Raw genomic sequence first — 27351 nt, 5'->3', positions numbered from 1 at the left:
AGCTGGATTTCTGCATGTTCGCTTGGAGGTGGAATCAGGACCCCCTGGGGGCTCCCCTCTGCTGCCCGAAGTTCTCTCTGACCTTGACCCTCTGCCAGGCTCTGAGCAGGAGGTGTGGAAAGACGGAGAAATCCAGACCAAATATGATTCTGATTCCACCAGGAGCAGATCACTTAAACTGAGCTTCAGTTTCCTGGCTTGTGAAACGGAGGTAACTGCTTTTTGTACAGGGATATTATGAGGATTTGAAGGGCGGCACACATCAATTCAGCACATCTCCCGTCTCTTGGCTAAAAATTTCAGTGGAGACACTGGCTAAAATTGTTCTGGTATGTGAGTTCCTTTAGGCTGGTGTTAGGTGCTGATAAAACCTAAACCTTGATTTTCATTGTACATAAAAAACTATTTGATGGGATTGGCAAATCTACAGATATTTTCCTTAGGAGAAGCAGAAAGCTGTAAAGAGAGTAAACGGATAGACATTCAACTTTGGAAACCTCCCCTCTCTTCCTTCTATGGACAGGGGAAGCCGTGACTGGACAGGAGGCGGGGGCTTGTAGCCTTGTGCTCCTGGGTGTGGAGCACTGTAGTAGGCCCCCGGGGGTGCTAACCGAATAGTCATGAGCTCTGCTGTGGCGGGAGAATGCCGTGCCTGAGGATTTCTATCACACGTGTGCTGTAGGAGACAGCGAACAGGCCTGTGTCTGAGACCCAGGTGCTGGGGAAACAGAGCAGAGTGGAGACACCAGTGATGGCAGGGTTAGGTCCCGTGGCTGGTGGGTTCCTGGTGTTCGCGCCCCTGGGTAGCCACTCTTGAGTGTGGGCAGGACCTGTGACTTGCCTTCAACCAACGGGATACACAGAATGATGGGCCGTCACTTCCACGGTCACGTTACACAGGACTTTGACTTGAGTCTTGCCAGCCTGTCCCTTGCGGGCTCTGATGAAGCAGGCTGCCGTGCTGGGGGTCACCCTGTGGACAGGCTCTTGCGGCCAGGAGCTGAGGGCGGCTTCTAGCGGTTCACCAGCGAGGAAGTGAGGCTCGCATCCAACATTCTGCCGGGGCTGGATTCTGCCAACAAGCCCAGGAGCTTGGACACAGACCCTTCCCCAGTGGAGCCGGGAGATGAGACCACAGCCCTGGCTGACACCTTGACTGCAGGCTGGGAGACCCTGAACCAGAGGACACAGCTGAGTGTCCATGCCTGGACTCCTGTTCACAGAAACAGAGTTTATACCTGTGTGCTCTTTAGGCTGCTAAATGTATGGTAGCTCGTTAAGCCATTGATTGTATACAGGTCTCAAGGGAGTTGCGGTTGGTCGGGGGCGGGGTTAGAAAGAGAGTTAAAGCACAGCAAATTCCAAAGAAAGAGCAGAAAAAGCAAATGACTAGGCCTGAGAGGGCGGATGCCTTTCAGAAAACAGGGCGGGTTCGGTGCGACTTTTTGTGAAGGTGGCGGTTGCATCAGGAGCTGAGGCTGGGAAGGAGTGTGGTGCTGGGTATAAAAGACCTTTGCTACATACTGAGGCTCTTGATCTGCATCCTGAAGCCTTTGGGAAACTACCAAAGGGTTTTAGGCTGGGGAAGGAAAGCACCAGATTTTTATATAGGGAAAAAAAACTGGCGGTGGTGTAGAAGATGCATGGAAGTGGGGAGACTGGTCCAGCTGACGCTGAGGAGTGATGCTCTATGAGGTTCCTGCCACACCTCCTTCCCTATAAGCTGGACCCCTTAGTCTGAGGTGATGTTATGTTGATAAAGGGGCACCTGTAAGCCTTCAAATAATGGTGCTGACAGCAGAACAGCATGCAGGGAAAGGAAACCAAGATCTGGAGTCAGTGTTGTAAGGAGGCATGGCTACTCCCTCCAGGGTGGAAACATACAGCACATTAACCTAGTTGCGGGTTAATTACCAGTGGCCGCCCGCTCTGCCCAAAGCCTCTGTGCTGGCAGCTGGGTCCCTGGAACAGCCGTAGTGGGTGGAGGCCATGCGACTGGGCCAATGAACAGCTCCCCTCCTGCCATCAGGCTGCCATCCACTCAAAATTTCATTCTTTTTTATGGCTGAGTAATATTCTATCTTATATATACCACATCTTCTTTATCCAGCCATCTGGTGATGGACACTTAGGTTGCTTCCATATCTATGTAAGTCAGACAGAGAAAGACAAACACTATACACTTCTACTTGTATGTGAAATCTAAAAACTAAAACGAATGAATATAACAAAACAGAAACAGACTCATAGATACAGAGAACAAACTAGTGGTTACCAGAGGGGAGAGGGGTGAGGGTCGGACAAGATAAAGGAAGGGGATTAAGAGGTACAAACTACTAGGTGTAAAGTAAATGAGATACAAAGACGTGATGTGCGGCACAGGGAATGTAAGTGATATTTTATAATAACTTTAAATGGAGAATAATCTATAAAAATTTAAAAATACATATGTATTGATTAAAAAAACCCCAGTAGGGTCTATTCGCTCTTCCCATAGATTCTCACAGATCAGGGGGCCCTGTTTGTAGCTCTGGCCTTGACACCAGTTATGTCCACCTTGGCCACTGAGGATGGTACGTTGTCTCAGGGACTCTCTCAGCAGGGTTCCCGTGGTCCCCACTGACTCGAGGTGACGCCCTCTCCTGGTAGAATCTTCTAGTGTCAGCCCCCGTTTATGAGGACACTGAGCTTCCTGAGTGCTGTTCTCCTCTCCCTAGAGCATTTCTTAGGAGAAGGGAGTGTCCCTGTGCCCTCTTAGGGGACGCATCCGGCGAGGGGTTCTCTGGTCTCGGGTGACGAGGCCACTTGAACACGCCCTCCTCCTGGAGCCTCCTCCGCCCACCCTCAGGACCCCACCAAGGAGGTTCCGGCGTCTCATCCCATTCCCTGGAGGCCGTCACGAGGCCCTCTTTCAAGGGGCCATTCCACCGGCTCCACAGGGTGGGCTCCAGTCATCCCTGCCAGATGGTGAACGTGGACCCGAAGAGAAAGCTCCCCTCTCAACAGACGCCCCCCGTGTAGCCTCATGCCCTCTCCCCGCTCGACACCCTCACCCCCGGCGCCCGTACCTGCTCCCCTGGGTCCTCCCGGGAGGTCTTCGCAAGGTCCGGCACTTTGCGGTGAGGTGTCTCTTTCCTCTTTGCTCGGCCTGTGTTGACACCTGCACTCACGATTGTTCTGGAGGCAACTCAGAAGAGCAGAGACGGGCCGCCCGTGTGAGGTCTCCTGCAGTTGGAGGCTCTCTCTAGGCTCTTCTCCAGAGACAGGAAAGTTGGGGGGGGGGTCAGCTGTCCTGGAGGCTCCAGGGGAAGCATCTTCTGGTGCTACATACTCCTCCTCTGCTGTTCCCCCACCCCCACGACCTCAGCCGAGTATTAGTACCATTCGCTCTCGGGCTGTAGGCTGTGAAGGGCACAGGGGCCTCTGAGCCGTTACAGAGGCTCTGCCTTGGAGGTGGCGACTTGAGCCTGTGTTCAAGGCTTCCAGGATGGGCTGGGCTGGAATCAGGGTGAGGCGTACAACACAGAGGACGTTCCGAGTTCAAGTGTTTACAGGGGCTTATGGACGCTACAGCAGAGGCACTTCTGGAAAAGGGGAGCCTCTCTGGAACTGGAAGGGTGAGCATCATTTAGCTGAGCAGAGCAGAGGGAAGCTGTTCTAGAGAGAACGCTGGCTGGTGACCCCTCCTTTGTGGGGCTGGGGACGGGCATGATGCCAGCGGTGGGCGGCTCCTTGGGAAGGTAACCGAGACGGACTGGGGTTTAGCATGTGGCCAGTGACTCATCGTTTATTCAGAAAAATATGCATCTTCACTGAAATGACAAACATTAATTGAATGCAGCTTTCTGATAAGCCTGATGGACACCGTGTCAGCCCATCCTCTCCTGACACTGAGCTCAAGTCACTCATTAAAGCGAGAATGTCCACTGCCTCCTCAAGGCTCCGTGTCTAACTCTGAGATTTTTCTATCCTTTCTTCCCCACCATCCTTTTAACTTCTCCGGGAATATTGCAACTTGGCTTGCCACACTCTGGGCTTTCAATCCCCGTGTCCTTTCTTGTGGCTCTGCGGATTGAAGCCCAAAGCAGCCACCTAACTAATCACCGTGGCTCCTGGCTTTGGGGGTTGCATCTTTCTATAAGGTTTCCTTTGGCCGCTCACTTCTGATTCATTCATTCTGTCATTTCATCTTTATCTTGACTCTCTATAAAGCCACTTATTGGAGATGAAAGTGCTCGAATTTTATCTTTTGCTCTGCATGTTTAAAAATACGATCCTGGTGGTGCAGGGGTTAAGAATCCGCCTGCCAATGCAGGGGACACGGGTTCGAGCCCTGGTCTGGGAAGATACCACATGCGGTGGAGCAACTAAGCCTGTGCGCCACAACTACTGCACCTGCGCTCTAGAGCCCGTGTACCACAACTACTGAGCCCACGAGCCACAACTACTGAGCCTGCGTGCCTAGAGCCCGTGCTCCACAACAAGAGAAGCCACTGCAAGGAGAAGCCCGTGCACAGCAACAAAGACCCAATGCAGCCAAAAATAAATAAGTAAAATAAATGGAAAGTACTCAAGAAATTGTTATAGTTTAAAAAAAATACAACCAAGGAAAATAGAACTTATTCTGTTATTGTTTCTCACCAAGGAATGGGGTGTGTGTGTGTGTGTGTGTGTGTGTGTGTGTGTGTGTGTGTGTATGACAGACAGAGGCAGAGAGAGGGCGAGTCTCAATACACAGTGCTGAGCAGGGAACTGGTTAAAGCGACCTGGGTTCTGAAGCCTTCAGTGCTGAGCTGCCCAGCGTGGGCAGGATCTCTGGTCTGGGCGGGCACAGTGGGGCTGAGAGCCCAGCCGCCCACCTCTCTGAGTCCCCATCCTCATGGAACCTCTATAGAGCCTCAGGGTTTAGAAAATCAGGGTAGTAGTTTCAGAGCCACTGCAGCACCAGTTTTAAAACCACTGTAACAGACAAGGGCTGCAGCTCCAACTCTAGTGCATGTTCCTTCCTCACATCGATTACTATTTCTTTTCACATCTGTTTTTCTCCGTAGAGTGAGAAACGCTGCTCGTTATCACCCACAACACCCCTGCGGACGTTTACTGGACCCTCCTTGAGCTCCCTGTGCCCCGGGATTGTCCCCAGCCGGCCCGTTCCCTTCCCGTTGTGACTGTCCCCTCTCCTCTGGCCACTGCAGGGCTTCAGGTGTCAGTCCTTTCTGGACCCCCGGTCAGGGTGCTGCCCAACACACGAGGGTGTCTCAGAGTCCCAAATGCCATCACCTCCTTCCCCCACACCTGTGTGCTGAGTGGTCCAGGAAAGATGCTGGGATCCAGCTGACAGCCTCAAGGACTCCGCTGTGGGGAATTAAAAAGGAAAGACGTAAAATAAAGCACGTATCAGGAAAACAGCAGGTCAAACAGTGGGTGTCTGAAAAAAAAAAAAAAAAGAAAGAAGCAGGTGCGATCTTCTGGGCTCTGTTCTCTGTCTTTCTGAGAACTTGGCTGACCTTGGCTGGTCGGGGTGTGACCAGAGTCTGCCAAGTTCTCTGTTTCTCCCAGGCACTACCATGTGCCTGCTAGAGATCTAGCCGGGCTGAAGCTCCACTGGAATTAGCTCCATTTAGAAAAGATTAGATGGGAGGTTCTTCCAACTCTGGTACAGGTGAAACCACGTCGGTAGTCTGTTCTAATTGATTCTGTGACCTTGAACAAGTCCCCTTACCTCTCTGGGCTTCAGTTTCCCCATCAGTAAAATGAAGAATTTGAATAGTTGGTCTTTTTAAAAAACTTTTTAATTTAAAATAGATAACCAACAAGGACCTACTGGATAACACAGGGAACTCTGATCAGTACTCTGTAATAACCTAAATGGGAAAAGCATTTGAATGGATGGTCTTTAAATGCTTGACTTTTAGAAGCTGTTGGTTGCTATGTGCGTGCCCTGAATGTGCCCTGAAGGACCTAGGGGCCTTGAAGCAGCCCGTCCGTCGGGGGCAGCTTTAGTTGGGTGTAGGTTTTATAAACAAGGGGCTTGGAGGAATCCTTTCCTACAGATCTGCCCCTCGGCCTCACTGCCCTTCTTTCCCTAACATCTCTGAGTGCAAAACAGTCTACAACCCTAAAAAAAAATCTTCTCTAAATCACTATTAGCTGACATTTCTCCTTTTAAAGCAGCTGTAGTAGACTTTTCCTGCAAAATCCTCAGAAGTAGAGCTTTGCCGTTTAAGGCTGTTTTATGGAGAGCAGGGATGAGGACGAAAGACAGGGCTGGCCCCGGATCAGGAAGCCGCAGGCTGACGAGGACATCTGGATGTGACACGTGAAGCCAGCACCCTTTCTCAGGAGCTGAGAACGGTTCTTCCAGAACAGATTACCTGAGGCTGAGGGCTTGAACCTGGGCGGGTTCGCATTGTAAGGCGTGTTCTGCCGTCTGCTACTCGGAAGTGCTGAGTTTCAGTTGTTAGCTAGTATGGTATTTGGACAGAGGGTGAATCCTGCCTTCCGCGGTGCAGGTGGGGTCATCAGCCGTCTCCCACGCTTACTTTCCCACGAGAGATAATAAAACCATCTCTCAGGTCCCTTTCCTCCCGCTGGAGAGGGCCCAGGGTTTGTGCTGTGGCACTGAGGCGCGTGGGTGCCTTGCAGTGTCCGAGCTCCACTCGATGGCAGTGCGTGGTATTTGAGGATGGATGAGGTCTAGCCCGATCCAGGCGCTTTGAGCAAAATCTCACCCTGTGTCCTTCCAGGATTTCGGACACACCTCTGCCAGCCCTCCCATGACACCCCAGGGGCCACGCAGCTCCCTCTGCACAGAGACGCTTCCTGCCCAGGATCCTGTGGTCTGGAAGGACGCAGTTGCACTTCCTCGCATCTGTGCAGGGTTGGCCAGCTTGAGGAAGAAGTTGTACTTGTGGCCTGTGGTGAGTGACAGGTGTGTATGTCACCACCATGGGGGCGAAGCAGGGGAGGGGGCACTGGCCAGGTGTTTTGCTGTGACATCTTGGGAACTTGTCTCATCTGCTTGGTGAGTCTTTTTTTTTTTGGAGGCTTTATTTATTTATTTAACAGTCTTTTTTTTTTTTTTTGCAGTACGCGGGCCCCCCGCCGCTGTGGCCTCTCCCCTTGTGGAGCACAGGCTCCAGACGCAGGCTCTGCGGCCATGGCTCACAGGCCCAGCTGCTCCGCGGCATGTGGGATCCTCCCGGACCGGGGCACGAACCCGCGTCCCCTGCATCGGCAGGCGGACTCTCAACCACTGCGCCACCAGGGAAGCCCATGGAGTCTTTTTTTTTAATTGGAGTATAGTTGATTTACAATATTGTGTTAGTTTCAGGTGTACAGCAAAGTGATTCAGTTAAATATATATTTTTTCAGATTATTTCCCATTACAGGTCATTACAAGATATTGAATATTGTTCCCTGAGTTATATAGTAAATCCTTGTTGTTTATTTTATACATAGTAGTGTGCATCTGTTAATCCCCAATTCCCAATTTATCCCCCCCTTTCCCCTTTGGTAACCATAAGTTTGTTTTCTATGACTGTGTCTGTTTCTGTTTGTAAATAAGTTCATTTGTACTATTTTTGGATTCCACATATAAGTGGTATCATATAATACTTGTCTTTGACTTACTTCACTTAATATGATAATCTCTAGGTCTATCCATGTTGCTGCAAATGGCATGATTTCATTCTTTTTTATGGCTAACATTCCATTGTATGTATGTACCACATCTTTATCCATTCACCTTTCAAATTAGAGCTTTCATCTTTTCCGGATATATGTCCAGGAGTGGGATTGCTGGGTCATATGGTAGCTCTATTTTTATTTTTTAATGAACCTCCAAACTTTTCCATAGTGGCTGCAGCAATTTACATTTCCTGCTTGGTGAGTCCTTTGTTTTGTCTTTTGCCATTCAAGGGTGAAACAGCATTGAAAGAAGTCAGAAACTGATGGTTCCCGCAGAGCGAAATGGGACAAGTTCAGCCACACGCAAAACCTGGAGGGGAGAACACTGCATTGCCAGCTCCTCTTGATTTGGGAAACTGAAGTAAGAAAATTTACAGTCCTCCCTTCACCCTCCGAAATGCTTTCAGAAAGGTGCTCAACTTCAGGCAACGTTTAAGGGCTTAGAGACGTGCTATTTATTACTGCAGAGTTGGTGAAAGCTAGTCACTTGATTTATGTTTATTACAGGAGCACAGAGTAACACAGTCAGGATGCAGACATGGAACAGTGGGCACTGAAGCACCTTAACCTTCCCACGTCTTCTGCTGTTCTTACGGGAATGTCTCGGTTGAGAAGAAAAACGTCCTTGGCATTGTGACGATGCAAACACGTTGGCCCCAGACCCAGACTCTGAGCTGCAGTGTGAGTCTCTGCCGGGCCCTTCCAGCTCTGAGCTCTCAGCCACAGTGGCCACTCGGGGACCCCGGGGGGGATGGTACGTGGTCTGCCTCTTGCTCACGGTTGCCCTGAAAGCTGTGATGTCCTAGGCTATCCAGGCCAAGTAGATTAGTAGAATGTTTTTTAATTACAAAGAATTTACTTTTCCTATGCCTCATAAAATCTTTTCTTTTCCTAAAATTCTGGAGATGGTACCAGAGCATTTGCTAATAGCTGTGGGACAATTGTTTAATAGTCTCCCCACGGTCTGCAATAGCTCTCTGCTCATGTTTGGATAAACTATGAAGAACATTTCAGTGTCGTTTTCTCCAAAGTTGAGAAACATTTTTTTCCTTCTCTGTTTATTCATGTTATCCTACTAACTAGCTGATAGGCACTAAGGATCTAAAATATACTTTAACTAGTGTTATCATATTTCATGTTATACACACTGATTTAAAATAATTAATCCTAATAAAATACAAAGGTAAATAGGTTTTTAAAAATCTGCTATTTTGCATACTCCAAGCCATTACCTGAAGCCCATTACTTGGATTATTGAGAGTTGATTTGAAATTACTTCTCTACACCTGAAAATTAATTAAAAAAATTTTTTTTTCTTTGGGACTTCCCTGGTGTTCCAGTGGTTAAGACTCTGCACTTCCAGTGCAGGGGGCACGGGTTCAGTCCCTGGTCAGGGAACTAAGATCCCACGTGCTGCATGGTGGAGCCAAAGCACAGTTTTTTTTCTTCTATAAAATTAGGATGAAGTTTGATAGTATGTACGCGAACAAGGATTTTTTTTTAAGCCTTTAAGATAGGCTTAAAATGATCACGATGATTCCTAATGACATGTTTGTCATCAGACATTAGAGTTTTCTTCTCTAAGAAGCATTTATGTGGAGTTTTGGGATTTATGAACTTGAAATGGCTTGGTGACTGGGCAGAGTTTTCATCTGAAAACTGGGAGGGAGAATGACAGTGATGAGGTGTAACATGTGGTAGGAAGGATGACTAGTCCAAGTCCTTTCTGCACCTTGGGGAGCCTGCGTGTGAACCTGAGCGAGGAAGACACGCCAGCACCTGTTGGTGCACCTGGACGGTTGGCATAACCAGTTCCTCCTGTGGATGCTTACCTCCCATGAGCCATCAGAGAATCATCAGGTCTGGTTTTCCGTGCCCTATCGTCTAAACCTACCTTAAATTAGGCAGTCTTCTGTGGTTCTTCCAGAACGACCTCCCCCATTCACTCAGTAGGGGAAATTGCCTCAGAGATACCTTTGAATAACTCTCCAGTGACATTGTGAAGGCTACAAAATGTTAACGGGGGCTTAGGCAAAGAAACCCGGTGATGCTGCGCCTCTCTGCAGATCCTGGGTCTTTTCATCTGTCTAAAGGGAAAGAACACCAGAGGACCACATGTGATTTCAGAGTCAGCTTTGTCCCAGGAGGTATTTTTTTCTGCCATAAGTACTTTGACCTTCCCACACCCATCTGCAAAGCTCCGTAGCTACCCGTCTTCAACAGTGCACATCTTCTGGAGCTGCTGTTCAGAGAGAGAACAGGCAAAGGGTGAAGGCTTATACATTTAGCTCAGCCCATTAACGTGGCTGCTGTCGCCTCTGCTCAGACGGAGATTACTCATCATTCTCTGGAGACTTCAGTGCTTCCTTGGGCCGCCCACTGGGCAACATTTCCTTCCTGCCGTGACGGCAGACATGGAAATGTGGGCTGTGATTTATGAGTCTCTGGGTTTCCAACCAAAATTCCATGCATGGTTATCTGAAACACACTCACAATCTGTGGAGGCCAGCAGAGTCATAGAGGTCTCTATTATTTAATTTTGAAATCGTTTTTTCCTGTGATGTAGCATTTCTGGATTTTCAGTTCACTGTTTATTCTCAATTGGCTGCATTGGTTACTCTGGGAGAAAGAGGGAAAACTAGGAAGGTCTAGAAAACCGTTCAGATCCTCTTGGACAAGCTCACAGATGAAACTTCAGGGCAGAAAGCATTTTGTACACTTGGACAGAGACTGCCAAGGCAAGTTACTCTGGGGGAAATCCTCGATTATCCCTCTGCAGAAGGGTGACAGAAAGCAACGAGGGTAACCAGGACCATTGGAAATCCTGATTGCCATTTGGGTCTTATTCATCCTGTCCTGCCATTAGACCACAGGTTCCAGAGTGGAGCGCACCCGAGAATGAGGAAGCTGGTTCAGAATGCACGTTCCTGTGCCCACCCTTGAAATTCTGGAACCTGAGATCTGGGTGCCACCTGGGATTCTGCACGTTTTGTTTGTTTGTTTTCGCCATGCCACGCGGCTTGTGGGATCTTAGTTCCCCAGTCAGGAATTGAACCCGGGCCACAGCAGTGAAAGCCCCGAGTCCTAACCACTGGACTCAAATTCCCACTGGAATTCCCTGGGATTTTGCATGTTTAACAAACACACCAGATGATTCCGTAGATCACCCTCTGGGAAACCTTGGTCTAGAGAACCGTGTACAAAATATCCTGATACAGAGCAGCGGCTCATGATTTAAGAGTTTCCAGATTTTCTAGAGCAGCTTTTTTTTAAAATTTATTTTTTATAAATTTATTTATTTTATTTTATTTATTTATTGTTTCTGGCTGCGTTGGGTCTTTGTTGCTGCACGCGGGCTTTTCTCTGGTTGCAGCGAGTGGGGGCTACTCTTCATTGCGATGCACAGGCTTCTCATTGCGGTGGCTTCTCTTGTTGAAGAGGACGGGCTCTAGGTACACGGGCTCAGTAGTTGTGGCTCATGGGCTCAGTAGTTGTGGCTCATGGGCTCTAGAGCGCAGGCTCAGTAGTTGTGGCACATAGGCTCAGTAGTTGTGGCTCATGGGCTCTAGAGCGCAGGCTCAGTAGTTGTGGTGCACGGGCTTAGTTGCTCCACGGCATGTGGGATCTTCCCGGACCAGGGCTCAAACCTGTGTCCCCTGCATTGGCAGGCGGATTCTCAACTACTGCGCCACCAGGGAAGCCCCAGCTTTTATTTTTATTTTGTTTATTCATTTTTACCAAATCTTTAAGTTAAACTGAAGGAGATATTAAAATTCTCCAGTCCTTCAATTTTGTAGATAATCAAGAACATTTGTACAGTGTTGAGGGGAGCTCGGTCAGATTCAAGGTCAGGGTGCTGGCTTTCACTTTGTGCTTCTTCCCCTACCTCCACCACCGTCATCACCATTCACCCAGCCTTGGGTTCATTCTGATTCCTCCATTCCTCTGCAAAACATCTATTTTCAAATACCCACTGCTTCTCACACTATTTTGTTTCACTTCTGCTGTGTGACAATTGGACTGGCCTTGGGACACATTTACATCCTGCACACCTGTCCTCACAGCAAGCTACAAATTGCTTAATTGTTATCCCCAGTTTATAGAGCAAGACATTGAGGCTCAGGGGCTCCAGGTAACAAATCTGGGAAGCAGGAGAATGAGGATTCTCAGGCAGGTCTGGAACTCAACCTCATACACTTTCCTTCTCACGACAAAGGTCACGGTAACATCTCGGGAGACAATCTCCGAATTCCAGCGCTGGGAGACCCCTGAGACCCTCAATCCAAGCCTTTTACTCCACATGGGAGAACTGAGGCACAGGTTGGTGAAACTACTTTCTAATCCACACAGATTTTAAATATTAGACTCAAAACCAAACTCCACATTTCTCTCCACAATATTGCTTTGTTGCCTGTTAAACACTTTAATGTTTATCCATTAGGAACAGTAGAGTTGAGGGTAAGTAACAACTTGGGTTTACTTCATTTCTTCAACTCTCTGTATTTAGGGCCAAGGAGATAGGGTAATTTTGTGGATGATAAACGTTGTGTTCTATATCAAGATTGTCCAACATATGAAACTTAGCCTGTCAACAGCTTTAACCTAAGAGAGAAATCGGGGTTACTTCTATAATGGTAGAGACCAGGGCTAGATCAGGCGGGGAGCTGTTTACTTCCAACAATTCTAAGGAGAAAATGTATCACGTCTCTGTCAAGAGCTCAATTTCCCTCCTACACACTTTACATTTCTGGTTGCACACCTCATTTTTTCCGTCTGAAGCTGCGGTTTTGGTAGACCTGACACCTCTGAAGCCGGGCTCACTCCCATGAGTTGTAGTTAGATGCACAAGTGGGGTTACGTACGGGGGCCTCCTTCATCTTCCGTGTGCAGGAAGCTCTGATGCTGGCAACTCCCACCTGGAAGCAAGAGATTTTTCGGGGGTAAGATTGTCCTCCATTAAAAACAAAAAGCAACGTAAAATGAAAAAAACCCTGAAAGCCCTATTAATCCTCCAAGGTCCAGCGCGTCCATCAGTGTAATGGAAAGTGGTTCAGCTGAAGGTGACGGGGGTGCCCTGCCTGCTGCTGTCTGCTGTCCCCTCCCCAGCCCGACACCAAGGTCTGTGCACTTTGTCCCCGATGGTGTCGCCCTCCAGACCCAGAACTTTAACAGCCTCCTCAAGCTGCTGTGATCGCCCAGTTCAGTTCTGGCCACGAGGTGAGCCAGGTATGCATGTGTGTGTGTTTACCCATGCGTACGTGCATGTGCATATGTGCTTGTATATTGATGTGTATGTATGCCCAAAGCCGCCCCTCCAAAAGCCAGGAACGCCTTCAAAATGTGGCATCTCCTGGGGGCTGTCGCTGATTGCCTTTCATTGTACTCGTGGACTTGCATCTGCCAGGGAGGCTGCGTTGGCTGATGGCTGTGGGCTTGGGCTCCGGAGCCGGACCGTCTGGAATCAGATATCTGCTTGCAACTTACTTGCGCTATGACCTTGGGAAAATGGCTTACCACTCACTTCCTCACTTTCCCCAGCTGTGAAGGGACGGTGTTATAGTACCTCCCCAGTAGGGTTATTGTGAGGACTGATTGAATGAATCAATGAATAATTGTAAAGTATTGGGAACAGTGTGTGGCACATTTCTCAAAAATATAAGCCGACAGTATTATTTTTACAGAGAAATACCAGCAGTGGATGTGGGCAGCTAGGACTAGAGATAAAGCTCAGAGCAGACATTCAGCCTAACGTCCAAGGGAAGGTCATGTATTCTCTTGGGCAGAGGCACCATCATGAAATGTGACCGGGTAGCAGAAAACGTCAACGTTGATGGAGCTTCCCGAGGGCAAGGGAAGAAGGAGGAAGAGATGGTGGCTTTATACCAAGATGACGTTGACAATGGCTGAAGAACTTCCCTTGTCTGCTTTTGGATGGAGTTGGTTATTTAAGGTTGTTTTATTTCAAGTGTCAGCTAATGTAGTTGAAACAGGGGATTACCTATAAAAACTGGGGATGACTTATGGAACCCAAGGGCAGGAATCCAGCTGGGTCTCAGGAGAGGGTGGAACAGGGAATGTGGGGGCTCTTTCTCCATCTCCTGTCTGATCCTTTCTCCATCTCCTGTCTGCTCCTTTCTCTGCTTTTGCTCAGGACGCTCGCTCTGCACAAGGACCTCTTCTGCTTCTCAGCTGACTTGTTGAGTGAAGGTGGCCACCAGCGTCTCCTGAGGCCATGTGTTACTCTTCTGCCCTTTGGTGAATCTCACATCCTCACTCTCAGTCACAGGCACTCACCGTCAGCAAGAGTGAGAGTCACCTGAGAGCAACATGGCGGCGAGGAATCAGGCTCATGTCTTGGAGGAGATGTGCTGGGCAGAAGGGACCACCTCCTGGGAGCACCATTCACATGGTTCACGATGGCCACCTGAATGGTGACACCCACTTCTTTACTGAGAGTCAGTATGCGTTTATATCAATATACAATTCACCATATTAAAAAGATCATTTACACTTTTGGGGGTAAAGTCGTTTGATTCAGCAGGTCAGTTCTATGGAAAATAAACGCCGTTGTCTGGCCAGCATGTCTTTGTCTTTTCATCACTGTCCTGGAAGTGTGTATATATATTTTTTCCTTCTTTTTTATTTTAAGGTAGCAGATGTACTTTTCGGCTGTGGAAGCTCTCTGATCTCTAACACTGGGTTCCTGTGAGTGTGTCTGCCATCCATCCTTTCTATAACTTGTGGTAAAGTGAATTGAGGCTCTCGCTTCTTGTTTGGGTGTCTTAGACGTTATCCCACCTGATATTACAGTGTCCTCAGCTTATTGTCACTTGGGGACTTCAATTTTCAAGTGAATGAGATTTCTGGCAGAATGGCTCCATCATTCATGATCACTATGGCAACAGTGGGACTGCTTTTCATGGGTGGTTGCAGCTTCTATAAACAGCCAGAATGGTCCCCCACATTTTTTGGAATATGTATCAAAAGGATAGAGTAAGAAACTTTTTTTTTTCTGATCATCTTTTTTTTTTTAACATCTTTATTGGAGTATAATTGCTTTACAATGGTGTGTTAGTTTCAAGAAACTTTAAAAATATATTTTCATCACCTCTCCTTCAGATGGGGATCATGTGATATGGCCAGGTGCTCGAATAAATTATGGTAACATCTGCATTCCTTTTCCAGATATAGCATAAGTCTCTTGCCAAATGTGCTAAGAACATATGGGTTGTAATGATAAAGTTTTAATGCCTAGATTAAGTATTTAATTTTCTTACTAGGGTTACAGAAGAAAAATTCAGCAGCATTTAAAAATCACCGATAGATCCTTAAAGGTTTAGAAATTTCGCTTTTTCGGTGAGCTAGGAATCAGCAGTAAGGTGATGGTGTGACTAACTTTCCCACTCACATCCTTTTCTATGTTTTGTATTCCCTTCCCTGTCACACCGACAACCAGCACGGTGGCCGCTGGACAATAAGTTAACCAGCTTCTGTCAATACCTATCGGTATTTTGCCTCTAAATCTCCATCCTCTTGCTCGTCCTCATTGGTTACCCTCAGGGATTCACCCGGATGAAAAAGGAGAGACAAGGTCTGAGGTCGAAGCAGCAAAAGCAGCAAGGATATGAAGCTTGAAGGAAAGAAGATCAACTCCTACCCGGTCGGTCCAATACGTGTCTTTCCCTGGGCTTCCGATTCTGTGCTGTGTGGATGTAGTAACCGCAATTCCCTAGGCTCTTTCCAAATCTCACTTTCAGAGTCTGTTTCAACATTGCCACTAGTCCACACGAGATATAATTGCACTCATGATCAGTTACTCTGCGGGCCTATTTCAGCTTCTTTCCTGCCTCTATTTTATGTCTGGAACGTTGTTTTTCTTTCTCTTTTTGCATCCGGTTTTGATTTATACTCTCTGGTTAGATTTTTTTTTAGACGTTTTTATTCAGCAATATATCAACATTGCCTCTCACCTTATACTGTACGTAACTGGTGGCAAATGGATAATAATAGAGTGCTACTTCACTTAATCATCCAATAAAGAGAATGTGACTTAGTGATCAGTGGCCATTACCTTAGAATTGCAACCTATGGTCAACTGGATCTTTCTGTACAGTGGCATTTAGTTGTTTGGGACCGTGTACCAAATTAATGGGAACATAAGGTAAATTTAACATCTTTCCTGCTTTAATTGATCCTAAAGTGGGTAATTATGTTATCTATGACATCAGTTTGTCCTTTTCCATTATTTATGATGTGCAGGTGTACACCAGGCACACACCAATCACAATGCAATTGCAACATATACGTTTGGAGGCTGCTCTAAATGCGGAGCAAAACACGAAAGAGGAATAACCTTGGGGTCGTTGTATTGTGCTGAAGGACTTCTTATTATTTCTGCTTTAGTTGTCATACTGGTGAAGTAAACAGATAGCATTGTATTAACCTTTAAAATTTCTAATAACTGGAGAACAACTTAAAGAGTTTTTCTTTTGGATTGATTTGTTTTAAAGTCATTCAGACTGTTCTGAGTCTCCGGTATCCCAGAGTCTACCTTGGTAAACTCAAAGCATTTGCAGAATTAACAGTTGCTGAAGTTTTTTGATCACCCCTTGGAAGGAAAAGCAGTCTTTGCAATCGTCCCTTCATCAGCAGTTCTCAACTCTGCAGCACATTTGGATTAACTTACATCTAACCCACGGATAGAGAGGCGCCCTGGCTGTGTGCCCTTGCAGAAGCCTCTGGTCGTCCTTCACTCTGTATGACAGTCTCTGTGTCCATCCACATCTCTACAAATGACCCAATTCCATTCGCTTTTATGAGTAATATTCCATTCTATATATGTACCACAACTTCTTTATCCATTCTTCTGTCGATGGGCATTTAGGTTGCTTCCATGACCTGGCTATTGTAAATAGTGCTGCAATGAACATTGGGGTGCATGTGTCTTTTTGAATTATGGTTTTCTCTGGGTACATGCCCAGTAGTGGGATTGCTGGGTCATATGGTAATTCTATTTTTCGTTTTTTGTGGAGTGTCAATACTGTTCTCCATAGTGGCTGTATCAATTTCCATTCCCACCAACAGTGCGAGATTGTTCCCTTTTCTCCACACCCACTCCAGCATTTGTTGTCTGTAGATTTTCTGATGATGCCCATTCTAACCGGTGTGAGGTGATACCTCACTGTAGTTTTGATTCGCATTTCTCTAATAATTAGTGATGCTGAGCAGATTTTCATGTGCTTCTTGGCCATCTGTATGTCTTCTTGGGACAAATGTCTATTTTGGTCTTCTGCCCATTTTTGGATTGGGTTGTTTGCTTTTTAATATTGAGCTGCATGATCTGTTTATATATCTTGGAGATTAATCCTTTCTCTGTGATTCGTTTGCAAATATTTTCCCCTATTCTGAGGGTTGTCTTTTCGTCTTGTTTATGGTTTCCTTTGCTGTGCAAAAGCTTTTAAGTTTCATTAGGTCCCATTTGTTTTTGTTTTTATTTCCATTTCTCTAGGAGGTGGGTCAAAGAGGATCTTGCTGTGATTTATGTCAAAGAGTGTTCTGCCTATGTTTTCCTCTAAGAGTTTTATAGTGTCTGGTCTTATATTTAGGTCTTTAATCCATTTGGAGTTTATTTTTGTGTATGGTGTTAGGGAGTGTTCTAATTTCATTCTTTCACATGTAGCTGTCCAGTTTTCCCAGCTCCACTTATTGAAGAGACTGTCTTTTCTCCGTTGTATATCCTTGCCTCCTTTGTTATAGATTAGTTGACCATATGTGCGTGGGGGTTTCTTTCTGGGCTTTCTATCCTGTTCCATTGATCTATATTTCTGTTTTTGTGCAAGTACCATATTGTCTTGATTACTGTAGCTTTGTAGTACAGTCTGAAGTCAGGGAGTCTGATTCCTCCAGCTCCGTTTTTTCCCTCAAGACTGCTTTGGCTATTTAAACATGATAAACATGAAAAAGGAGAAGTTACAACGGACCCCGCAGAAATACAAAGCATCCAGAGAGACTACTACAAGCAACTCTTGTAGTAGAACATCATGGCTAAATGTTTATCAATTTTGTTTATCTTCTCATAGAAACGGCTTTTAGTTTTATTGATCTTTGCTATTGTTTTCTTTGCTTCTATTTCATTTATTTCTGCTGTGATCTTTATGATTTCTTTCTTTCTACTAACTTTGGGTTTTGTTTGTTCTTTTTTCTTTAGTTCCTTAGGTGTAAATTGTTTATTTGAGATTTTTCTTGTTTCTTGAGGTAGGCTTGTATTGCTATAAACTTACCTCTTAGAACTGCTTTTGCTGCATCCCATAAATTTTGGATCATCCTGTTTTCATTGTCATTTGTCTCTAGGTATTTTTTTTTCCTCTTTGATTTCTTCTGTGATCTCTTGGTTATTTAGCAATGTATTTTTTAGCTTCCATGTGTTTGTGTTTTTTATGATCTTTTCCTGTGTAATTTGTTTCTAATCTCATAGTGTTGTGATCAGTAAAGATGCTTGATATGATTTCAATTTTCTTAAATTTACTGAGGCTTGATTTGTGACCCAAGATGTGGTCTATCCTGGAGAATGTTCTGTGTACACTTGAGAAGAAAATGTAATCTGCTGTTCAGATGGAATGTCCTATAAATATCAATTAAATCTATCTGGTCTATTGTGTCATTTAAAGCTTGTGTTTCCTTATTAATTTTCTGTGGATGATCTGTCCATTGGTGTAAGTGAGGTGTTAAAGTCCCCCACTGTTATTGTGCTACTGTCTATTTCCTCTTTTATAGCTGTTAGCAGTTGCCTTATGTATTGAGGTGCTCCTATGTTGGATGTATATATATTTCTAATTGTTACATCTTCTTCTTGGATTGATCCTTCCTTGTCTCTTGTAACATTCTTTATTTTAAAGTCTATTTTATCTGATATGAGTATTGCTACTCCAGCTTTCTTTTGATTTCCATTTGCATGGAATATCTTTTTCCATCCCCTCACTTTCAGTCTGTATGTGTCCCTAGGTCTGAAGTGGGTCTCTTGTAGACAGCATATATATGGGTCTTGTTTTTGTATCCATTCAGTGAGCCTGTGTCTTTTGGTTGGAGCATTTAATCCATTCACGTTTAAGGTACTTATCGATATGTATGTTCCTATTACCATTTTCTGAGTTGTTTTGGGTTTTTCTTTGTAGGTCCTTTTCTTCTCTTGTGTTTCCCACTTAGAGAAGTTCCTTTAGCATTTGTTGTAGAGCTGGTTTGGTGGTGCTGAATTCTCTTAGCTTTTGCTTGTCTGTAAAGCTTTTGATTTCTCCATCAAATCTGAATGAGATCCTTGCTGGGTAGAGTGATCTTAGTTGTAGTTTCTTCCCTTTCATCACTGTAAATATATTGTGCCACTCCGTTCTGGCTTGTAGAGTTTCTGCTGAGAAATCAGCTGTTAACCTTATGGGAGTTCCCTTGTATGTTATTTGTTGTTTTCCCCTTGTTGCTTTTATTTATTTATTTATTTATTTAATTTTCGGTACGCGTTCCTCTCACTGTTGTGGCCTCTCCTGTTGCAGAGCACAGGCTCCAGATGCGCAGGCTCAGCGGCCATGGCTCACGGGCCCAGCTGCTCCGCGGCATATGGGATCTTCCCAGACCAGGGCACGAACCCGCGTCCCCTGCATCGGCAGGCGGACTCTCAACCACTGCGCCACCAGGGAAGCCCCCTTGTTGCTTTTAATAATTTTTCTTTGTCTTTAATTTTTGTCAATTTGTTTACTACGTGTCTCGGCGTGTTTCTCCTTGGGTTTATCCTGCCTGGGACTCTCTGAGTTTCCTGGACTTGGGTGGCTATTTCCTTTCCCATGTTAGGGAACTTTTCAACTATAATCTCTTCAGATATTTTCTCTGGTCCTTTCTCTCTCTTTCCTCCCTCTGGGACCCCTATAAAGTGAATGTTGGTGTGTTTAGTGTTGTCCCAGAGGTCTCTTAGGCTGTCTTCATTTCTTTTCATTGCTTTTTCTTTATTGTGTTCTGTGGCAATGAATTCCACCATTCTGTCTTCCAGGTCACTTATCCATTCTTCTGCCTCAGTTATTCTGCTTTTGATTCCTTCTAGTGTATTTTTCATTTCAGCTATTGTATTGTTCATCTCTGTTTCTTTGTTCTTTAATTCTTCTAGGTGTTTGTTCTTCAGTTCTTCTAGGTCTTTGTTAAACATTTCTTGCATCTTCTCAATCTTTGCCTCTATTCTTTTTCCAAGGTCCTGGATCATTTTCACTATCATTATTCTGAATTCTTTTTCTGGAAGGTTGCCTATCCTCACTTCATTTAGCTGTTTTCTGGGGTTTTATCTTGTTCCTTCATCTGGTACATAGCCCTCTGCCTTTTCATTTTGTCTGTCTTTCTGTGAATGTGGTTTTTGTTCCACAGGCTGCAGGATTGTAGTTCTTCTTGCTTCTGCTGTCTGCCCTCTGGTGGATGAGGCTATCTAAGAGGCTTATGCAAGCTTCCTGATGGGAGGGACTGGTGGTGGGTAGAGCTGGGTGTTGCTCTGGTGAGCAGAGCTGAGTAAAACTTTAATCTGCTTGTCAGCTGAAGGGTGGGGCTGAGTTCCCTCCCTGGTGGGTTTTTGGCCTGAGGCGACCCACCACTGGAGCCTAGAGGCTCTTCAGTGGGGTTAATGGTGGACTCTGGGAAGGATCACGCCAAGGGGTACTTCCCAGAAGTTCTGCTGCCAGTGTCCTTGTCCCCACGGTGAGCCACAGCCAGCCCCTGCCTCTGCAGGAGACCCTCCAACACTAGCAGGTAGGTCTGGTTGAGTCTCCCCCGGGGTCACTGCTCCTTCCCCTGGGTCCCAGTGTGCACACTACTTTGTGTGTGCCCTCCAAGAGTGGAGTCTCTGTTTCCCCCAGTCCTGTTGAAGTCCTGCAAATCAAATCCCACCAACCTTCAAAGTCTGATTCTCTGGGAATTCCTCCTCCTGTTGCCGGACCCCCAGGTTGGGAAGCCTGACGTGGGGCTCAGAACCTTCCCTCCAGTGGGTGGACTTCTGTGGTGTAAGTGTTCTCCAGTCTGTGAGTCACCCACCCAGCAGTTATGGGATTTGATTTCACTGTGATTGCGCCCCTCCTGCCGTCTCCTTGCGGCTTCTCCTTTGTCTTGGATGTGGGGTGTTTTTTTGGTGAGTTCCAGTGTCTTCCTGTCCATGATTGTTCAGCAGTTGGTTATGATTGCGGTGCTCTCACAGGAGGGAGTTATCTGGTTAGATTTTATGCTTCCTTTTAAGTCATCTCAAATCCTTTCTGGCAAGGGATAATTTTTAAAATATACGTAGAGATCACTGTGTCCTGAATCATCCCCTAATCTCTCTGTACTTGAATATCTTCTATTTCTTCTGTTTCTGAAGCTAATTTTATTGTCACACACTGTTGTTGCCATGGATATGTGTATCCCTCAGAGAGGGATTTCTGGTTTTACAAAGGCTCTTTCTAAGTTTCTTAGGGGGAAAAAAGATATTTCACTTAGGAAAGAGCTTGCTTCAAGACCATTTTTCCTTTGAGGTATACAGTATTTTAAAACACCTTACTCTAAACATATAATTTCTTTATCTCCATCTGTTTTGACGGAAGCTATTGGCCATTCTCTTCCCCTGTTTATTTTCTGCTTGTAAGTTTTTATTTGCAAAGTAGTTACCAGAGTAATTAGAATGCAGTGAACCCTTGGGCTTGAACACGTTTGAAGAGCTAAATGCTTTTTGAATGATTTTTTCCCCCATGAGCCTTTTAAAATATAACTTCAAGTACCGCTGACTCTGAATGTCAGCCAGTGGAGCTGATGGGCTCTAACATTTTTACTGCTGTCGGGAAGCTCTGAGCTTCATCGGGAGAAAAGCACTTTCTGGATGGAGAAGTTAATTGGGGAGTTAGCAGTTTAACACGATTAAAAATAAGTTGTCATTCACAACTGACTGATTTTTGGCTCTGAGTTACTTCCTGGACTTAATTTCCGTCGGCCAGAAAAGTAGGAACGTTGCCCTGGACATGGGAGCAGGGCCCCCGGGCACCGATGATCTTCCACGAATCTGGACAGGCTGCCTCCAGGTGCCTAATCAAGTAAACCCAAAGTCAGAAAACACTCTCTCAGGAGGAGTGATTTTGTAAGTTCCTGTCCCATCTTTGAGAAAAATAAAATAATATTCTGCTCCGTTGGAAGGAAAGGAAATCTGTAGAAATAAGTAACAACCCTCAGAAATTTCCCTGAGTCCAAGCTCCCCGACGCGAGGCTTGGGTGAGCGTCGGAAAGGAGCAACCCCAAGGCCAGAGGGGCTTCAGATGTTGGCTTGTCTGCTTAGGACCGGGGGGTGAGTGAGGCACTTACCTTGAGAGCAAAACCTAAGGAGACACCCCCCCCCCAAATGCTGTCATCAAGATAAATCCTATTTCAATGCAGTATTTAAAAAATCAAGTCAGTGCAAAGAAACAGGACGTGGAGTGTGCCGGTGGGGACTTACATGGACGAATGAATTGGTGAGGCCCCCCTGAGGTGGGCTGACACCTCATCACCCCCTGACTGGAGCCGGCAGAAGGATGAGAGAAAATCCCCCACGTGACTGAGGTTTGTTTCTTTTGCCTATTTTGTAGGGATGGGGTCAAAATAGAAATCAAATGCATTTATTGAAAAATGAATTTGTGTAATGTTTCCCACACACTTTAGTTTGTAAACTAAGGGTCTTAGTCATTAGGTTGCATAACTGTTATTTTGCCAATACAGAGTTTTACATGATTGCCTGTATTCTTTTTTTAAAAAATTTATTTTGTTGAAGAATAGTTGATTTACAATGTGTTAATTTCTGCTGGACAGCCAAGTGATTCAGTTATACATATATATATATTCTTTTTCATATTCTTTTCCATTATGGCTTATTAGAGGACATTGAATATCATCCCCTGTGCTCTACAGCAGGACCTTGTTGTTTATCCATTCTGTATATACTAGTTTGCATCTGCTTAATTGTCTGTATTCTTATCACCAGAATACGTGCTGTAGGCAGGCAGGGCTTTGTAGGTCTATGCACTGCTGTTCCCTCTTGCATAGAGTACCTGCTTAATCAATGACGTGAAAAACAAATAACTCTATGTAAGGTGGAGGTTTAGACTCTTCTAAATAGTAGGAGAGATGACAAGCTTCTGGTTTACATTTTTAAGAATTAAATAATGTCTAATATCAATATATTCCTCTATGTGTGCATATACCATAATTACAGTAATAATAGTATTTGCTATAACTTATTCAACGAGGCAAGTTGCTGTGGACAGAATGTTTGTGTTCCCCCAGATTCATATGTTGAAACCCCAATGTGATGGTGTTTGGAGGAGGGTGACAGGTCGTGAGAATGGAGCCCCCCAGATGGGATTAGCATCCTTACAAGAAAAGGACAGGGGTGAGCCCTTTCTCTCTCTCTGGGCCATGTGAGGTGTCGGGCTGCACCCTGCAGGCCTGCAAGCCCTGTACTTGTCCAGCCCCAAGACCAAAGGAAGAGCCCAGAGTCAGTGACAGAGACATCAGTGGTTTAATGGGTGGGGCACCTTACGTGTCTGAAACAAGGTCCTGGAGCGACACCCCATCGTGTGCGGCGGACGGCCGGCAGGACTTGGTGGCATACTTAGCTCCTGGGGGAAGGGGAAGGTTACCAGTTATAGGGGGAATTAACCTCAGGTTAGCCCATCGGTTACCAAGGAAACTAGCAGGGGGGCATGCCCCTCACCGCCCCTTTGATAAGCTATCATGGTGGAGATGTTCTGATCTAAAGAGTAGAACAGTCACTAGCTGGGCCGGAAGCAAGTATGTAGAAGGTCGGTCATGTGAGTGGGGTGTAGGTGAAGCAGGCACTGGTCCAGCAGGGAATGGACAGAGGGCAAGAGAACAGCCATCTTGGGGGGCCTGACCGTACGTGAGGACACAGCCAGAGGTGGCTGTCTGCAAGCCGGGAGGCAGGTCCCCATCAGACACCAGGTCTGCTGGTACCTTGACCCTGGACTTCCCAGTTTCCAGAATTGTGAGGAGTAAACTAAAGGTCTGTTGTTTAAGTCACCAAGTCTATGGTATTTTGTTACGTCAGCCTGGACTGACTAAGACAGAGTACTTTACAGCTACGAAGTGCTTACATGAGTCAGGTGTCTATAACTTGTTAAATTAGCAAAATGTATCCTCGACAGTCTCCAAGGTTTATCAACAAGGTGTCCTGCAGTAAGTTTGCCTGCATCTGGAGAAAACCTGGGCTCCAGGAGGAGTGGATGCATCTTCGGGAACACTGACGGTTGTGCAAAGGTAGGGTAACTTCCGTGGGCTTGAAAAATAGGTGATGGAGGTGGGGCAGGGGGCAGGTTGACCTGGGAAGGAATGCTTGGGATTAGGAGGACTTTGTTAGCTCCGTCCATTCAAGCTGAGCTAAACCCCCGGGGCCATGGCCTGAGTTCCAGAAGGTGTCCAGGTAATGCATGTTGTCACACTTGCTCTTTTTTGCTACGTGGGCACAGTGGTCCTGCTGGGTCACTGTCATCATTTCCTGAACCTCACATTGGGGCCGAGACGCCTGGTGGTCTCATCAGTCACCGAATTCCATGGTCCACAGGTTCATGAGGAGTTAGGAGCACGCAGCCACCGGCTGCAGTCTACAGCAGCAACTCGAGGGAACCTGAAATTTGATGTGTCATTGTGGAAGAAGATGAGATTGCCTGCCTGCGTGGTGGAAATGTGGTGAGCATTAATGAGACGAGCTCTCGGGGAGAAGATTTCTGTATAAACATAAGTCAGGGCTGGGAGAACCATTCCTTCTCCAGACTGCCTTAGTGCTTACATGGTGCCCAGTAAATCAGGGTGACAATGTGACTTTGTCTACCGCAGTTTCCCAAGCCTGCTGTGTTGAAGCCCCTTCATGATTTTGGCTATAACTGGATACCACGTGTACTATTATTATCAAATAGCTTAAAAATGGACCCAGATTGTTTTTAATTTTTTCATCATAGAAAATTAAATATACATATATATATAAAAGAAAAAAATAGCATAATGAACCCTTATGTATATGGAAATGAGCTTCAACAACCAGTAACGTGTGGTCAATCCCGTTTCTTTCATAGCCTCATCCACTTCTACCCTCATACCTCTCCTTCCCCTGTGTGCTTCTGAAATAAATCCTAGCCATCATATCATTTCATCCACAATAATTCAGGGTATATCTCCAAAAGAAGAGGGCTCTTCAAAAATTCATACTCATAATCTCATTACCACACATAACAATTAACAGTAATTTCTTACATTCTATTTTATCAAATAGTCAATCACTGTTCAAATATTCATAATAGTTTCTATAGACTGTTTGAATCCGAATCCAGATAAGTCTATACATCATAACTGGTTGATGTGACGCATACATTTCTTTATTCTGTAGGTTCCCCCTTCCTTTCTTTTTCCTTACAATTTATATATAGCAAGCATTTCATCATTTATGCTGTAGAGATTCCCTCAGTCTGAATTTTGCTGATTGCATCCCCAAGTAAAGATGATTTTTAGTCTCCTGTACCTATAATTACTAATTTATCTCCCCACCGACCCCAACACACTCTGACACACACCGCAGAGCAGGAATCCTTCCTAGGCGATGTGCTTTGATCCAGTAGAAGAATGAATTTTTGTTAGTATCATTATCAGTTCATGGATCTAAAGATTTTGATGTGTTTCCATCCATCGAAATCACCATCATCCTCATGAAGGCTCAGATTGCCTCATCTTTGACCAATTAGAGCCACTTCTGAGTCCTTTTGTCATGACCCCAGTCATCCTTCATAGCTTCCTTGCCTTCCGGTGGGAAGCTATTTCAGCTGTACCACATATATTTAGATTTATCATGGATATAAATATATATATTTACCACACGTATTACTGTGCTCCACTTATATAAGGAGCTTTTGTTCCTTAGTGTGGGAAATGGTATTTAGAAAGCACATTCTAGAGGTGATCGTTGCTACCAACTTGTTCATTGTTTCTATGCCTTTATTGGCTATAATATCAATAAAATTTTTCGTGAGTTTATACTGATATTTCCAACTCAAATTTAGAACTACACTTTTTTTTTTTTTTTGCTGTACGCGGGCCTCTCACTGTTGTGGCCTCTCCTGTTGCGGAGCACAAGCTCCAGACGCGCAGGCTCAGTGGCCATGGCTCACGGGCCTAGCCGCTCTGCGGCATGTGGGATCTTCCCAGACCGGGGCACGAACTCGTGTCGCCTGCATTGGCAGGCGGACTCTCAACCACTGCGCCACCAGGGAAGCCCAGAACTACACATTTTTATTCAACCTCATTGATCTTCAGTGTCTGTTTCTCTTCACCTACACCAAAAGTGTCAATTCCCAATGACATTAATGGAATAGCACATTTGTTTTTTCTCACAATACACACAGCACTGTCTCAGAAAAAGAATAACTTTATCACCAACCATATGATTATCAGAAACAGTTGAAGATTTTGTTTGGCTAATCTCTTTTCTTTAGGATGTATCCTGAGGATAATGATTGTAAAGTCCCTTGAAATAAAATCTCTCTGTGTGATTATGCCACTTACTTGCTACACAACTAGGTTCATTTATTTCATTTCGTTTTAAGTTTTTAGGAACTCTCTTTTCCCCTTTAATTAAAAAAATCTTTTTATTTTGACATAATTATAGATTCACAGGAATTTACAAATATAGTATAAGGAAGTTGCATATACCCGTTACCCAGCTTCCTCCAGTGGTTTCATCTTACATAATCATAGTACAATATCAAAGCCGAGAATATGACACTGGTAAAAAGTATGCATATAGGTTTATGTTATTCTATCGCATGGGTAGATTTGTGTAACCATCACCACAATCAAGATATAGAACTAGCCCATCCATAAAGACCTCCCTCACCCTACTCCTTTATAATTATACCCCTCCCCCTCCCCCTCCCACTCTCCCGGCAACCACCAATCTGCTTCCTACCTCTAGGAAGTTTTTATTTTGAGAATGTTGTACAAATGAAATTAATTATACCTCTTATGACCTTTCGGATTAGCCTTGTTTCTTTAGCAACATAATGTTCTTGAAATACATCCAAATTGGGTATATCAATAGTTGGTTTCTTTTTATTCCATGGTTTGGCTATTCCTCAGTTTGTTTAACCATCCATTTACGGAGGGACATTTTGGTTCTTTTCAGGTTTTGGTCACTACTAATAAAGCTGCTATAAACGATTATGTACAGGTGTGTGTGGACCTAAGTTTCCGTTTCTCCGGGATAGACAACCAGGAGTGCAACTGACAGGTTGGTAAGCGTATTTTTAGTTTTTTAAGAAAGCAAAGTTGTTTTCCAGAATGTCTGTACCACTTACATTGCCACCAGCAATTTGTGAGAAATCCAGTTTCTCCGCATCCTCCAGTGTTTGGTACTGTCACCGCTTTTTATTTAACTGTTCTAATAAGTGTGTAGTGGTGGTTCACTGTGGTCTTAATTTTCATTTCCCTAAGGGCTAGTGATCTTGAACATCCTTTTATGTGCCTATTTGCCATTTGTATACCATCTTTGGTGAGATGTCATCTGCCCATTTTCTAATTGGATTGTAGCTTTACTGTTGAGGTTTGAGGGTTCTAGATATGAGTCCTTTGTCAGGTACATGG

General features: G+C 45.2%; 2 long non-coding RNA genes across 3 annotated transcripts; both read left to right on the top strand.

The window, feature by feature from the left end:
- Positions 1-781: 781 nt before the first annotated feature.
- Positions 782-14222, top strand: LOC132508118 (uncharacterized). Of its 2 annotated transcripts, none has more exons than XR_009536431.1 (6): positions 782-1263; positions 7921-8050; positions 8197-8370; positions 11906-12009; positions 12706-12915; positions 13970-14222. It is a non-coding gene; the product is annotated as an uncharacterized LOC132508118 (long non-coding RNA). The 2 variants fall into 2 exon arrangements; XR_009536432.1 differs by lacking the exon at positions 782-1263 and adding an exon at positions 6784-6920 and having other exon boundaries at positions 12706-12906.
- A 7892-nt stretch (positions 14223-22114) lies between these two features.
- LOC132508297 (uncharacterized) lies at positions 22115-27002 on the top strand. The gene is made up of 4 exons (XR_009536513.1): positions 22115-22269; positions 23871-23982; positions 24287-24411; positions 26894-27002. It is a non-coding gene; the product is annotated as an uncharacterized LOC132508297 (long non-coding RNA).
- The last annotated feature ends 349 nt before the right edge of the window (positions 27003-27351 follow it).

This window comes from Lagenorhynchus albirostris, chromosome 17 (assembly GCF_949774975.1).
Source record: "Lagenorhynchus albirostris chromosome 17, mLagAlb1.1, whole genome shotgun sequence".
NCBI classification, from domain to species: domain Eukaryota; kingdom Metazoa; phylum Chordata; class Mammalia; order Artiodactyla; family Delphinidae; genus Lagenorhynchus; species Lagenorhynchus albirostris.
This window is presented reverse-complemented; position numbering and strand designations above follow the sequence as displayed.